This window comes from Onychomys torridus, chromosome 3, assembly GCF_903995425.1.
Source record: "Onychomys torridus chromosome 3, mOncTor1.1, whole genome shotgun sequence".
Lineage (NCBI taxonomy): Eukaryota > Metazoa > Chordata > Mammalia > Rodentia > Cricetidae > Onychomys > Onychomys torridus.
The window spans coordinates 136,116,035-136,130,760 of NC_050445.1; the positions used below are offsets into that span (position 1 = coordinate 136,116,035).

General features: G+C 47.1%; 1 protein-coding gene and 1 pseudogene across 5 annotated transcripts in view; one reads left to right on the forward strand and one right to left on the reverse strand.

Annotated features, from left to right (window-relative positions):
* The window catches only part of Mical3 (microtubule associated monooxygenase, calponin and LIM domain containing 3), a 205,026-nt gene extending 190,603 nt beyond the window's left edge, over positions 1–14,423 (reverse strand). For 2 of the 5 annotated variants that reach the window (XM_036180668.1, XM_036180672.1), the window contains exon 1: positions 13,929–14,423. The gene's annotated coding sequence lies outside the window, so the exon portion shown is untranslated. Of the gene's footprint in view, positions 1–12,865; positions 13,042–13,928 lie in introns of those variants that run through there. The other 3 variants (XM_036180674.1, XM_036180673.1, XM_036180675.1) reach the window with 2 other exon arrangements.
* Positions 3,507–5,268, forward strand: LOC118580262 (annotated as a pseudogene).
* Positions 14,424–14,726: the final 303 nt, after the last annotated feature.

Genomic DNA, 14,726 nt, shown 5'->3' on the forward strand with positions numbered 1-14,726 from the left:
TACAGCCAGACAACCTATCTTCCAGCTATTGTCCAAAGACACCCAGAAGTACAGTTCCGATAGGTAGCCTTCCTGGATGGGCTAACTGCACATTTCTACCTTGTGCCCTCATGACCCTAATTTTCCATGTTTTCTGCACCCAGATAATCCTCTCTCCCTAGGATCCAGCAGCTGCTACTTCTTGTGTTTATTAACTGTTATGGTTTAGATAAGAAGTATCCTTCAGAAAGGCTCATGTATCTGATGCTTGGTCCCCAGCTGGTATGCTATTTTGGGAGGTGCTGGAAACTTTAGGAGGTCGGGCCTAACTGGCTGAAGTAGGTCATTAGGAACCAGTCCTTGGAGTTATCTTGTCCCTGGCCTCTTCCTGTCTTTCGGCTTCCTATCCACCATGAGGTGCACATGTCCCTACTGCCATGGTCTTCTGCCTGTGAGCAGGGGCCCCAAGTCAACAGAGCCAGGAACCAAAGATAGGAAGCCATGAATTAAAAGAATCCCTTAAACTGTGGATGTCAGGGATTTCTGTCACAACTGTGAAGAAACTGAACAAACACAGTGTATCTTGAGTGCTGGGTACTGTTGGGAGAGGTTTATGTGCGTCATTTCTTTCCAACCCCACATCAGTGCTATGAAGTCCGTTATTTCTGGTCATACCATTATTCCTGAGAGAAAAAAACCAAGTGTGGAGGAGCTCATCTGTACAAAGGCATAGAGAGGCCTGACTGTAGCCACCAACCTCGTAATTCTGCAGTGCAACACTGTGCTTGTGTGTGTGGCAGCTGGGGGCCGACACATGCATAGTTACTTGGGAAGAGGGAATCTCAACTAAGGAAGCACCTCTATCAGATTGGCCTGTAGGCAAGTTTGTAGGGTATTTTCTTGATTAATGATTGATGTAGGAGGGTCCAGGCAACTGTGGGCAATGCCACCCCCAGGCAAGTGGTCCTGGGGTATGGAAGAAAGCTGAGCAACACAGGGAGCAAGCCAGTAATCATCACCCCTCCATGTCCTCTACGTCAGTTCCTGCCCCAGTGTCTCTTCATGATGGACTCCAGTTACAAGTGAAATGAACATTTTCCTCAAGAAGCTTTTGGTTACGGTGTTTTTATCATAGCAACCGAAAGCAAACTAAGACAAACACGGTCTCCTATTTTCATAAATCAACTACACTCTAATGAGATCATGCCAGGGCTGGGGGTCCTGTGGTAAGTGAATGCTTAGCTTGCTTGAAGCCCCCGGTTTGATCCCCTGCAAAAGAGAGGGAAAGGGAGAGAAAAGGAAGCAAGGACGGGAAGAGAAGAGAGGGCAAGAGAATTTCAAACACATTTCTATACTTGTGAAATCATTTGAACGGCGAAGCAGATTGTGAGGAGCACTGGCAGACGGTCGTCTACGGAAGGCAGGAAACAACAGCTCACAAAGCAGACCAACCTGGCCAAGGCTAAGAAAGCTGCTAAATAATGCTGCCTGTGCTTGGGAGGCAGAGGCAGGAGGATCGAAAGTTCCAGGCCAGCATGGTGTACATTCTGAGTCGCTGCCTGAGAAAACCCAGAGCTTTGGGCTGTAACTTAGCGGTAGAGTAATTACATAGCATACACATTGCCTTGGGCTCCATCCTGAGGCCTCCAAAATTATATAAATGGAGCCTGGACTTCCAAATTGTACATTCTGTCCACTGCAATCTCCCACTCCCTCACAATCCTTTGACAATGTGTAACAACTAGACAACAATTGTAAGCAACAAGGGAAGAAAAACAGAATAGCAAATCTGAGCAGGTTCAGGGGCTATGGTGTAAGAAGTGCTTACAGTGAGCTTGTGTCTCTGCCATGTAGCAGAGGAAGAGGAAGTACTCCCACCACCCAGCATGCTTGGAGCTGGAATGAGCTCTGTGCCCAAGACGAAGGGCAGTGTGCATTGCCCCAGAACCAGGTCTTTAGTAAAAATATCCTGCCCCACTGGCAGTTCCAATACAACCCTAAAAATACAGGTTATGCTAATTATGTTCTTCTCCTCCTTTTCCTTCTTCATTTTGTTGTTGTTTTTCAAGACAGAGTTTCTACATGTAGACCTGGAACTCACTCTGTAGACCAGGCTGGCCTTGAACTCAGGTATCTGCCTACCACACACACACACACACACACACACACACACACACACACACACACCATTCACTTTCTGATTCCTGTTTTATAAGCTTTTTATCCTAGTGGCAGGCAGAAAGGAAATGAAAATACAACTTGACAAAATCATATGTCTATGTCTGCATCACTTTTCACAGCTGAGAAGGGGTTCCTCGAACTCACCAGCCTGCGTGTGCTTTGCAATAGTCAGAAGTTCTACATAGCAATTGCAGGTAAAACCAAGATGGGACTGTGTAGGGGAAATCAGTTGCCAAAGCCACCAAGCAACCTAGAGCCACCACCTCACTTACTACAGAATCCTAGAGTTCCACTGGCCTGGGAGAAAGACTTCCCAAGCCTGCTCCAGCAGGTCTCCGACAGGTTCTACAAACTAAGCAGGGCTTTTAGGTTTCCTGGATTGATGTCTTTATTTTTAGTGATGCTGAGATAGAAACATGGGTTTTGTACATACCAGGCAAGGATTCTGACTTTGAGCTACAGACATCCTCAGCCTCAGATGTATATCTTTATGTGCAGCTGCAGTATCAGAAAATTGTTCTATAGCTGTGTATACAGATTCACAGGCACACATGTGCCTGGGTTCTTTGAGTCTCTGTATCAGTCCAGACTAAATGCTGTGTTCATCTAGAAACCACAGGCAAACCTACCCTGGTGAGGAGAGGGAGAAGCAATCAAGGGTTTCTACCTGCTTGGGACAGCGTCATTTTAAACAGAAACACTGAGGGTAGGAGAGCTGGCACAGTGAGGAGAGACGCCGAGGACCTGAGTTTGATCCCTCTGAATACTCATGGTGGAAGGAGAGAACCAACTTCCGCAAGCTCTTTTCTGACTTCCACAGACATGCCCGTGCATATATACAAAATAATACATGCAATAAAAATATTAAAATAAACACATTGCCTGTCCACTTTTTGGATAAGATCAAGTGTAAAATGTAGCACATTAGTAAAACATAATGGCACAGACTTGTAATCTCAGAACTCGAAAAGGGCAGGGTGGGGGCAGCTGGAGAGATGGCTCAGCAGTTAAGAGCACTGGCTGCTCTTCCAGAGGTCCTGAGTTCAATTCCCAACAACCACTGGTGGCTCACAACCATCCATAATGAGGTCTGGTGCCCTCTTCTGACCTGCAAGCATATATGTAGGCAGAACACTGTATACATAATAAATAAATAAACCTTTTTTTAAAAAAACAAGAAAGAAAAGAAAAAAGAAAGGCTGAGGCAGGAAGATCAAAGTCAAAGTTAGCCTGGGCCACCATAGACCCTGTCTCAAAAACAAACAATTCAATAAAACTACAAAAACACATTAAGGGGTTCCATGGTGTCCATTAAGGGGTCCCATGGGGGGGGCTGCTCTCTTGCTATGCACCCTGTGGCCTCGGGGTTCAGCAGGAACTCCCATGGAACACCTCAACCTGGGGTGCTGGTCGCCCTTCTCCAGCCACAGCATCGCCTTCTGAGGAAGGGGGCGGGGCGCCGGGTGGTGGTGGTGATGGTCTGGGAGGAAGCACAAGCTGGGCTGTGTGGACAGCAGTGCCCCCTTCCTGCAGGGGTTGTGGCTGCACTGCCACCTGGGGTTGCTGCCTGTGAGGTTGCAGACATATACCTTCCAAGCATGATTGACAAACTAACGAGACGTTTTTGGTCATTGTGGGACGTTTGTAACTAAAGTAGGAAGGAACTCCACAGCTCTTTAGCACGTACAAAGCCTTCAAAACTGAACCAAAAATTCAGACTGCTTTTTAAAAAGGGATTATTTATCATCATCATCATTATCATCATCATTGTTATTATTCCCAAATGCCAGTAAACAATTAAATGCAGATTTAAATTCGGTAGCTAATTTTTTTTTTTTAACCTGCTCCTTTGACATGGTAGTTGAAGATGTTAAATCTTATTGGCTAGGGCTGGAGACAAAGCTCAGTGGCACTTTCTACTCTTCCAGAGGACCTAGGTTCATTGCGTTCCCAACACCCACAAGGCACTAAAACAAAACAGAACAAAACAAAAACCAAAAATAAAACAAAACAAAAAAACCTGTTAACTCCAGTTTTAGGAGATCCAACACCCTTTTCTGGTCTCCATGGGCACTGCACTTAGATTGGTGCACATACCTACATGCAGAAGAAGCAGTCATTCATATATATACATAGTTAATAAGCCTTAAACATTTTTCCCTTGGTATGCTGTCCTGATAAAGACAACGCAAAATTATTGGAATAGTTAAATGATCTGAAACAATACTGGAAAAGAAGTTATTGTTATACTACTAATAGTCCATGCATCGGCATCCTGTCTCAGGATACCTTGCAGCATTTGGACAAAGCAGTTGAGCACATGGAAAGGTCTCGCCCAGTTTCTTCTGCAGACCTCCTTGAGTTTGGGCATGCAGAGACTCTCCTTCCATTGCTTTCTCTCATTAGCTACCTCAATGACAAGGAGCCCTGCTATGGGATGTTCTGTATGTTAAATGTGTTGCTCTGATTGGTTAATAAATAAAACACTGATTGGCCAGTAGCTAGGCAGGAAGTATAGGCAGGAGAAGCAGAGAAGAGAATTCTGGGAAGTGGAAGGCTGAGGCAGAGAAATGCTGCCAGCTGCTGCCATGAGAAGATGTTAAGATACCAGTAAGCCACGAGCTACATGGCAACTTATAGATTAATAGAAATGGGTTGATTTAAAATATAAGAACCAGATAACAAGAAGCCTGCTGCGGCCATACAGTTTGTAAGAAATACAAGTCTCTGTGTGTTTACTTGGTTGGGTCTGAGCAGCTGCAGGACTGGTGGGTGAGAGAGATTTGTCCTGACCCCTGACCGTGGGCCAGGCAGGACCAGGAAAACTCTAGCTACAGAACCCCTTACAGCTTATAATTACGAGGAACACATCCCCTCAAGTTCCAAAGTGGTCACATTGTACCTTGTACTTCAAATCTAATTTTTTTACCATTGTGAAAAAATGCTAACACTCCCAAAGAAGAATTCCAAGTACAGATGCGGTTGGCTCACTCACCAGAAACTGTTGCTTTGTATGAAGATCTGAAGAAGCTCAATGGAGACATTCCTCAGAGCTGTCAAACTCGTGAAAAATGTGACCTACCAAAGGTGAACATCACAGCTCACTAGCTCTAAGGAGACAGACAACATCCTTGATTTAGCATTGCTTTTCTGTGTCGGGTGATTGTGCTATAATTAGGCAGGCAACTTCCTGATCTGAAAAGCTTGCAAGTCTGGGCATAGTGACACACACCTCTAATCTTAGCACTGGGGAGGCAGAAGCAGGTAGGTATCTGTGAGTTCAAGACCAGCCAGGGCTTCACTCTGATATGTCATATTAAAATATAGGCTGGCTGGGATGGATTTTCCTTTTCCTCTTTGCATTTATTTATTTTGCTGGGGGAAAGGGATGCATGCCGTAGTGCTCAAGTACAGCTCGGAGGACAACTTGTGGGAATCATTTCTCTTCCCTCCATTATGTGGGTTCTTGGAATTGCCGTCAGGCTTTGGCAGCAAGCACCCTTTACTCACTGAGCCATCCACTGGCCCCAAACTTGTCCTTTGACATACTAATCTTGAAGATAATGTGTTTTTTTTAAAAGTCACAAGAAATTTGTTATAGTAAATGTTTTCATGGCATTTGACAGAACTCAGAATGATTTCTTTGAAACAGGTTCAAATCTAAAAATAAAATCAAGTAAAACATGGTCAGCCAAAAAAAGTCTCTATTTAAAAAAGAAAAAAATTCAAACCACCAAAATATACATTTTATATAATAACACAATATAAAAATGAGGTCAACTGGTTTTTGGAGAGATGGCCCAGCAGTTACCAGTGCTTACTGCTGTTCTAAAAGAACACACAGGCTTAAGCAGTTAAGAACACTGGTTGCTCTTCCAGAGGATCCAGGTTTGAGTCCCAGCACCCACTTGACAGTTCACTACCATCTGTAACTACAGTTCTGGGGATTCAACACCTCTTCTGGCCTCAGCAGACACCAGGCATGCATGTGGTGCATAAACATCTATGCAAGCCAAGCACCCAGACACATGAAATAAATAAATAAACAAACAAACAAACAAATAAATAAATAAATAAATATTTTTAAAAATAGAAGTCAACTGACAGAAGAAGACAGTAAGGTAATAGATGTGACAAACGCGTCTGTCCATGTGCTTTCTCCTTTCACCTTACAAACTCAGAGCAGGGCTGATGAGAATTAATATTGTCTTGCAAGACTTGCTAGGAGGTGAAAGGAAATAACTAAAACACTATTTAAATATCTTATAAATAATATGAACAAAATATCTCACTATTCTCTCTGTCTTCCTTCAGTCTGTTTCTTATATTTTGGTGTGAGCCTCGCCTTTAATGGTTGAGAGTCTCTCCTCCAGCAGGAGTCCAAATACCATATCCATTCTCATTTAGGTGGATATAGTGTTTAGAATTTCTCTGAAGTCACATGCCCACCTTATCACAATATTTACATCTCTACACTGCAAATATCCTTCCAGACCAGAGAAGGAAGAGCTTAACATAGTTGGTAAGATTCCTCAACTTATTAAATCAAATTACAAGTCATCCAAGAATGCTAGGTTTTGATCATCCAGCACTTTCTAAGTATCATTTTCAAGGTATATTCTACCTCAGTGAGGTTTCTTCTGTAAGTCAGAAATGTTTCATTTCTGAAAACATCTGCAGGACCAGTTGTTTCTCTGAGCAGATGTTTTTTCTGAAAAGAGCTGCTCCAGTGAGTACAGAAACATCTCTCTCTCTCTTTTATTTTTCTTTTCTTTTCTTTTTGGTTTTTCGAGATAGGGTTTCTCTGTGTAGCTTTGCGCCTTTCCTGGATCTCGCTCTGTAGCCCAGGCTGGCCTCAAACTCACAAAGGTCTGCCTGCCTCTGCCTCCCGAGTGCTGGGATTAAAGGCATGTGCCACCAACACCCAGCCAGAAACATCTCTTTAAGAAATGTTTTATTAGTTTAAGTGTATACACGTTCGCATGGATGTATCTATGCCCCACTGTGTGCCTGGTGCCCACTGAGGTCAAAAGGGGGTGATGGATCCCCTAGAACTGAAGTTATGCGTGCTTGTCAGCTGCCAGGTGGGTGCTGAGAACTGAACCCAGGTCCTCTGCAAGAGCAACAAGTGCTCCTTACTGCTGAGCCACCTCTCCAGCACCCCACGCCCCAGTGTCTGATTGACAGGGCATTTGTCTGGGAATGACAGATGGGGCAAGGATAATGAGACAGAAGGTCTAACTTCTAGGACGGATCATATGAACGGGGAGTGAGCAGTGGATTGAAACAGTTACTGTCAGGTGAAGGGCGCTGCTCCCAGGGTTGAGAAGGCTTCCCTGAGAACTGAAAGATTCTGTGGAAGGGGGGGGGATTTCAATGCCCCCTCCCCAAAAGAAGTAGATTGCAAGAGGTAATCTGTGAAGTGAGACTCCCTTTACCTGTAGAAGTTCCAGCTTGGAGAGAAGAGCTGGGCTCATACTCCGTGGCCAAGGGCTTTCAAGTGAAGTATGGATCTAACCTGAGGAGGAAGACCAGTTCAAAGGAATGTGAACACAGGCACGGCTGTGTAAACAGTGCAGTGGGTGGGAACTGAGTGTCCAGACGTCTTCTTGGGCTGGAGGTGTGGCTTAGAGGTACAGTGAGGGCCCGCCATGCCAGAGGCCCTAAAGTTCATCCCTCGCACCAGGTGGCAGGGGGAAAAGGCTATAATTAAAGAAATCATCTTCTTTTTATTGTGCTTTTTCATTTGGGGAGAGGTTTGAGGACTGAGCGCACTTTTATAACAATAAAACAGTTACAATTTCAGAGCAGCTGCCTCTCACCCTCCCAAAAAGACAGGACAGAAAAGGGTTGAGGAAAAATATCTATCTGTCCAGATTATGTGACCTCTTCGGTCCTCAAATGACATCACTGGTTACAAGTCTTCAGTAAATTCTTTCCCCTTGCTTAGAGAGCTCTCTGCTTGCATGGAGAGCATCAGTGCCCGCCCTTACCCTGCAGGATGCAGCCACAGACCTTCATTCCTTTACACTACTGCAGGCGAGGGAAGGGAGGAGAGCATGGAGTTCAACCGGCCTCAGGGGCCAGGCGTCCCTTGCCTCTCTGAGAGTCTGCCCATGTTCTCTGGAAACAGAACCCTGACTGGAAGTTCCAAGGAAAGTGTCCGCTGGACAGCGCATCAGCACAGGCCAGCCAGTCACCACTCCTGACCCTATGCCTGACATGGCAAAGGCCCCTTTTAAGAGGCCAGGTCAGATGAAATGACTGAAGGCACCTTTCACCAAGCTTGGGGACCTGAGGTCAGTCTCCAGGATGGAAACGGTGGAAGGAGAGAACTAATTCTCACAGTTGTCCTCTGACTTTCTCTTGTACACCACAGCACAGAAGCATAAACAACAGAGCAACTGACATCTGATCGAGTCCAAAGATGGCTGCTTCTGTGTAGATCCTGATAGAATCTCAAAACGTCTCTCTGCCAAATCTCCCACAACACACACACACACACACACACACACACACACACACACACACACACACACACACGGTCCTACTCCAGCTTCAAGGACTGGAGCTCCATATATGAGCCACCAATCACCCAGGTTTGGCTTTGGCTTCACTTTGTTTTCTGAAATATTGTCTCTGGGTGGTTCCCAGGCTTTCCCTATGTATTGTCACGTTGTATTCCCTTCCAGTTGGACCCATGCAGAAAGCAAGCCAGAACAGATGAGAGAGGCTTACCCTGAAACATCCATAACATTGTGTGTTAAGGTTTTTATTTTGTTTTGATGTTACTTTTCACTCTTGAGCTAGGGTTTCAGTCTGTATCCTCGACTGGTCTCAAACTTGGGGCAATACTCCTACTTCAGCCTCTTGTTAATGTTCTTAAAAACTTTTAATCAGCAGGAGAGCACACCTTTAGTTCCTGCACTCTGGAAGCAGAAGCAGGAAGATCTTCATGAATTTGAGGTTAGCCTGGTCTACATAAAGAGTTCCAGGGCAGCCAGGGCTATGTAGAAAAACCCCTGTCTAAAAAACAAACAAACAAAAAAGAACAATTCTAATGTCTTTCAATTCTCCTTCTGCCTTTTTATCATTAAATTCTCTAGAGCTTTAGTCCTAGGCAATTGCTAATGTTTTCTTTCACTAAAATTTAGTCATTTTGTGGAATGTCATATAAATAGAACATACAGTGAGTAGATATGCATAGAATTGTAATAAAAATAAGAACATTAGCTAGGCAGTGGTGGCACATACTCACGTGGTAGCCCAGGCTGGCCTCGAACTCACAGAGATCTGCCTGGCTCTGTGTCCCACCACCACCCAGCGGTACATTCCTTTAATCCCAGCACTGGGGAGGCAGAGGCCGGCAGATCTCTGTGAGTTCAAGGCCAGCCTGGTCTACAAAGTGAGTTCCAGGACAGCCAGGGCTACCCAGGGAGTGAAGGTGCTTGCTGCCAACCCTGACAACCTGACTTCAATCCTCAAGGCCCACATGGTGGAAGGAGAGAACTAACTCCTAAAAGTTGACCTCTGATCTCTGCACAAGCACTGTGGAACATGTGCGTCCCTCCCTAAATAAAGGCAATGTCCTGAAAGTGTAAAAATATCGTGAAATGTTCTGGTTTTCCTTTTCTGCATGATTCCAAATGCCTTTCGAAAAGTTTGTTCAGTCCAGACGTTGCTCGGTGTGGAGCCCATGCTTAGCCTTTTCAGAGCTGTGGTTCAGCGCTCAGCTCTTCCACACGAACATGAACAACAAGGCAAAGGGGTTGGCTCACTGTCAAGAGTGGTGCACAGACGGGCTTGTGGCACTTCTAAACTCAGCTCTCACACCAGCATACTCAGGACAAAGGCCCCTCAGAACTGGGCTTCCAAAAGGCCCGAGTCAGCCTTCGCTCGGTGGCCAAATGCTTGCTTAGCATGCGCAATGCCCTGGGTTCAATTCCCAGCACTAAAAAGATCCAAAATTATTTAATTCTATTTTTTGTCAGCTCTTCTGGAATTTGACTCCTTCCTAGTTTATTGTGAGATTCAGTCCTAGCTTTCTTCACTGTTCACTGTCGGAGGATGAGCATAATGTTTGTTTGACTGTGACCCACATAAAGAATTGCCGGGCGGTGGCGGTTCACGCCTGTAATCCCAGCACTCAGGAGGCAGAGGCAGGTGGATCTCTGTGAGTTCGAGGCCAGCCTGGTCTACAAAGCGAGTTCCAGGACAGGCTCCAAAGCTACAGAGAAATCCTGTCTCAAAAAACCAAAAAAGAAAAAGAAAAAAAGAAAGAAAAGAATTGAATCTTGATGCCCGGGGGTGTGGCTTAGCATGGGCAAGGCTCTGGACGTGGTTCCTAACTCCAAGAATAAATAAAACAAATGCTTCATGACTCAGCGTACAACACACACATGCATAAACACAAAACCAATGCACACATTACAGGCAATTAAACCTCCTCTCCATATATGTGACACACTTGGATAATTTTTCTTTTTAAAATGCCGGTTATGATCAAATTGCTTTTCTGGCCCACTGATGAGTGACAATCTAGTTTGCTAAAGTATCAACTTGGGTTTTAATAAAGCACCCAAGTCCCCATCCCCCGCGTTCAGGAAGCTCTTTCTGAGGGTGGGCTGGGGTATGCATGCAGCCGAGTTACTGGACACTGTGTGTGGCTGTGTCATTTTCAGGGAGAAGGTCTTGGTGGCTGTGGTGGGAAGGGCTGGTGAGAGATGAGACCCAGATGGACTGTTCTCGGCTTAGCTGTCCAGTGGACAGGCGGCCTTTGTAATGTTGGTATCCTGCCTTGGGAGGTGGGATGTGGGTCAGCTCTGTGGGAACCAATCAGAAAAGGGTATTGGGGCTGGCTAGCAGAAGCCGCCCTGAGCCACCTCTCCGACAGAACTTGTCGGAAGAGCCCAGGGGTGCCCAGGCAAAGGGTGCCCACAGCTCCCTGTGCTGGGGGAGTGCTGGGGAAACCCTGTAGGAGGCCCAGGGTAAGTGGAGGCAGTCTCCACAAAGCAATCTGGTACAGTATGTGGGAGAGCTGCGGCCATTCTCTGTGGGGACCTTCCTGGCCCCCTCAGTCTGGCATAGGAGGCCCTTGATCCCAGACGGGCGGGTGGCTACTTAATTCTCTTTCCAGTCTATGACGTGAATGACAGAGGCCAGGCTTTTCGAATAGGCAGGGCTGTCTTTGCACCCATCCCCCCCCCCCCCCCCCCGTGAAGATTTTAACCCTTTCTCAATCTAATCAAAACTAATGAGAGAGACTTAGGAAGTTATGATGGGAAAAATCTAGCACCAGGTCACACTTTGCAGTTTGTTTGTTTAGTTTTTGGCTTCCGAGAATCTTACATAGCCTAGGATAGCCTAGAACCCAATGTGTAGCGGAGAACAGCTCCTGCTCCTTCCTATGCCTGTCTCTCAAGTGCAGGCATCACCATGGCTGCCTGGGCTTCACAGACTATTAACAATCCTGACCTTGCCGGACAGTGGTGGCACACACCTTTAATCCCAGCACTCTGGAGACAGAGAGTTCCAGGCCAGCCTGGTCTACAAAGCGAGTTCCAGCGAAGGCACAAAGCTACACAGAGACACCCTGTCTCGAAAAACAAAAACAAAAACAAAACAAAACAAAACAAAACAAAATCCTGACCTTTCAGGCCTGGAGTCAGGGCCTTACCTAACCAACCAGTGAGCACTGCAGGCCTAGGGGACCTGGCTGTGCAGTTTCTGCCTCCCACCTGCTTCCCAGCATTTATGACTTATGAATATTCATGAGGTAGCTTTAGAATGCAAACTTACGAAGAGGCTTTTTGCTTCCTGGTCTGCAAGAGTGTGTGTGAAGAGGATGTTGCCCTAGTGTTCAGTTCTCAGGGAAAGGCCATTTTTAAGATTTCCCTTAGGTGTAGGAGGGATTTAAAGTTGTAATGAGTTCAGTCTTGAAAAGGATTAAGACTAATTTCTAGGTCATTTTATTTGCTTTTTCCTTTGTTCAAATGGCTACCATATTCCTGCCTTCCCTCTCTTTCTTCTCTCTCTCTCTCTCTCTTCCTCTCTCTTTGGTTTTTTGAGACAGGGTTTCTCTGTGTAGCTTTGTGCCTGTCCAGGAACTCACTCTGTAGCCCAGGCTAGCCTCGAACTCACAGAGATCCGCCTAGCTCTGCCTCCCAAATGCTGGGATTAAGGGCGTGGGATACCACCCGCCTCCCAGCCACACTCTCCCTTCTTTCTTCAAGGTCTAATGTAGCCCAGGCTGGCCTCAAACTTGCTATGTAGCTGAAGATGGCCTTCAACCCATGATCCTCTTGCGTCCACCTCCCAAATCACCACGCCCCACCCCACCTCATTCTCCTTCCAGCGGCGGAGGGGAGCAGTCACGGGTGTGACTCTGATTAGCACACAGGCGTGGAATCCATTTCTACTGACCCTTGCAGTTTTCCCTCTACAGTCCCACAAAGGCCCACACAGTTCCTTTTCCCCTTGGTCTGGAATATAGGTCAGAACATTTTCCTCCTCGAAGGAGCCCGTTTTGAGAGAGGTGCGCCCTCCCTCCTTTGAAACACCCCTTTCACCCTCAGCTGCCCCAGGGAGTCAAAGATGCTGCCCGCTCTCTTCCACATGGTGGCTAGTCGCACATCACAATAATAATAATATACCCCCGCCCTCCAACAGCAGCGTGTTTGAGAGGCTAAGCCAGTGCCGAGTTCACCTGGAAATACGTCATCCCCATCAGAATGGTGGCGGGCAACCTCGGTGCTTTAGAACCACCTGGAAGCTAAGTCAGAATGTCCCGGGCAGGACACCCCGGCAGGTGTTCCAACACGCAGCTCGGGCGGACTTCTGCAGGGGCCAGCCGCGAAGCAGTCGGTTACCGTTCATTACAACTAGGTCTCCCCCTGTCTTCCTAACACGGCAGATTGTAAACACTTCATCACAGCGCTACAGCAGTAAGAAAGGACTAGGGGCTGGGGGAGGAGGGGTTGACCGGGAAGGAGAGGACGTTTGATGGATATACAGAAAGTACTTTGCCCTGGAAACACGCTCATTCGCTTCTGAAACGAACGCCGTGCTCCGGAAGTCTTTTTGCCCTTCCCTTGCCTTCCAGGGAGGGGACCAACATAACCATCCCTTTGTTAACGATCGCAGAGGCTGACTTGCGCCGGGTCCTCCGCAGCCAGGGGCACGTGCACGCGGACGGGTGTGGGGACCGCATCTCCGGCCTGTTTACCGAGCTCTGTAGGCGAGCGCCGGCGCCCTCTACTGGACGGAAATAAATGTCCCTCTGAGTGTAACAATTGTCTCCTGTCGATGAGCTAATGGATTCACATTGAGCACGCAGAAAGGACACGGTGTCTCGGGGATCCCGGGGCAGTCCTCTGACATCTGGCATACCACCGGCTTGCCTAAGGATGTTATTTCTTTGATTGGGGTGGGGGCGGGGTAGGAGCATAAAGATAATGGGACGGTATTGACTGAGAAACTGAGGGCTGTGTTTCTCAGTCTTTGGGGCGTATGCTTAGGGTACGCGGTTATCAGCCGGTGGGGCGTTATGCAGTAAGAGGAGACAGGGATACTGGGGTGTAGCTCCCACTGGTTAAGAGAGCAACGCGTTTACAGGCAGACAGATTTGTTCCAAGAATCTCATATATGTCTGAAAGGCAAGGAAAAGCATAAACAATAGAAAGACGTGATTTTTTTTTTAAGGTGTCAAGACACAAAACCTTTTCCTTTAAGAGATTTGCACACCCAGGGGGAGATTTGATGGTACTTACGGACCGGGGCTTCACATCCGCATCTGCCTGGCCGGTGAGAGCTTGCCTGCCCAGATTGGCTGGTCCTCAGGACACAGGTGCTGATGCTGTAGCTGCGTGCATCCTAAGTGTGGCGGCTCCACCTTCCAGCTAGAATCCCAGCAAAGGCTCTCATCCGGAGGCCCCAAGGCACCCTCCTTTCATCCTTATGCCTTCCCTCGTTCTCTCGGGGTCCAGAGCAGCGAGGAAGAGATAAAGAATTAGGGGTCTATCACCGTCTGTCGGTCCTCAGCGCTGCATCTCAGCTAGGGCTGCAGAAGTCAGTGCAGTAGCAGAACTGGCTAGGGCTCCTCTCGGTTGCCACGGTAACCAGGAGCAGGCGCCTGCCCTGGTGGCTGAGGAAGGCTGTAGAGAAAAGGTAACGAACGGATAAGTGATGACGCGTTGGCCTCTCTCCTGGGCATCGGTTGAGCCTCAAGTGACCCAAATGAAATGAAGTCCCAGATAACCCGTTCTTTAGACCCAAACCCAAACCACACCACAGCTGCGGTCTTTTTCCTCTTCTCCCTCACCAGTCAACACGCATAGGGACATGTTAAGGATTAGAAATTCCAGCACTATCGGGAGGCTTCCTGTCCTGGAGGAGCCTGCTGTACACAGAGCGGAATGTTTGCTAGGTTCGTTCTTGAAAACAGAATTCCCAGCGGGGACAGCTGCGGGTGAGCTGGGGGAGCTAGAGCAAGGACCAGGCAAAGGATGGTGATGAACGGGTCACTTAAACTCTCTGAGCTATAATATGAAGACACAAAGATGTCTTAG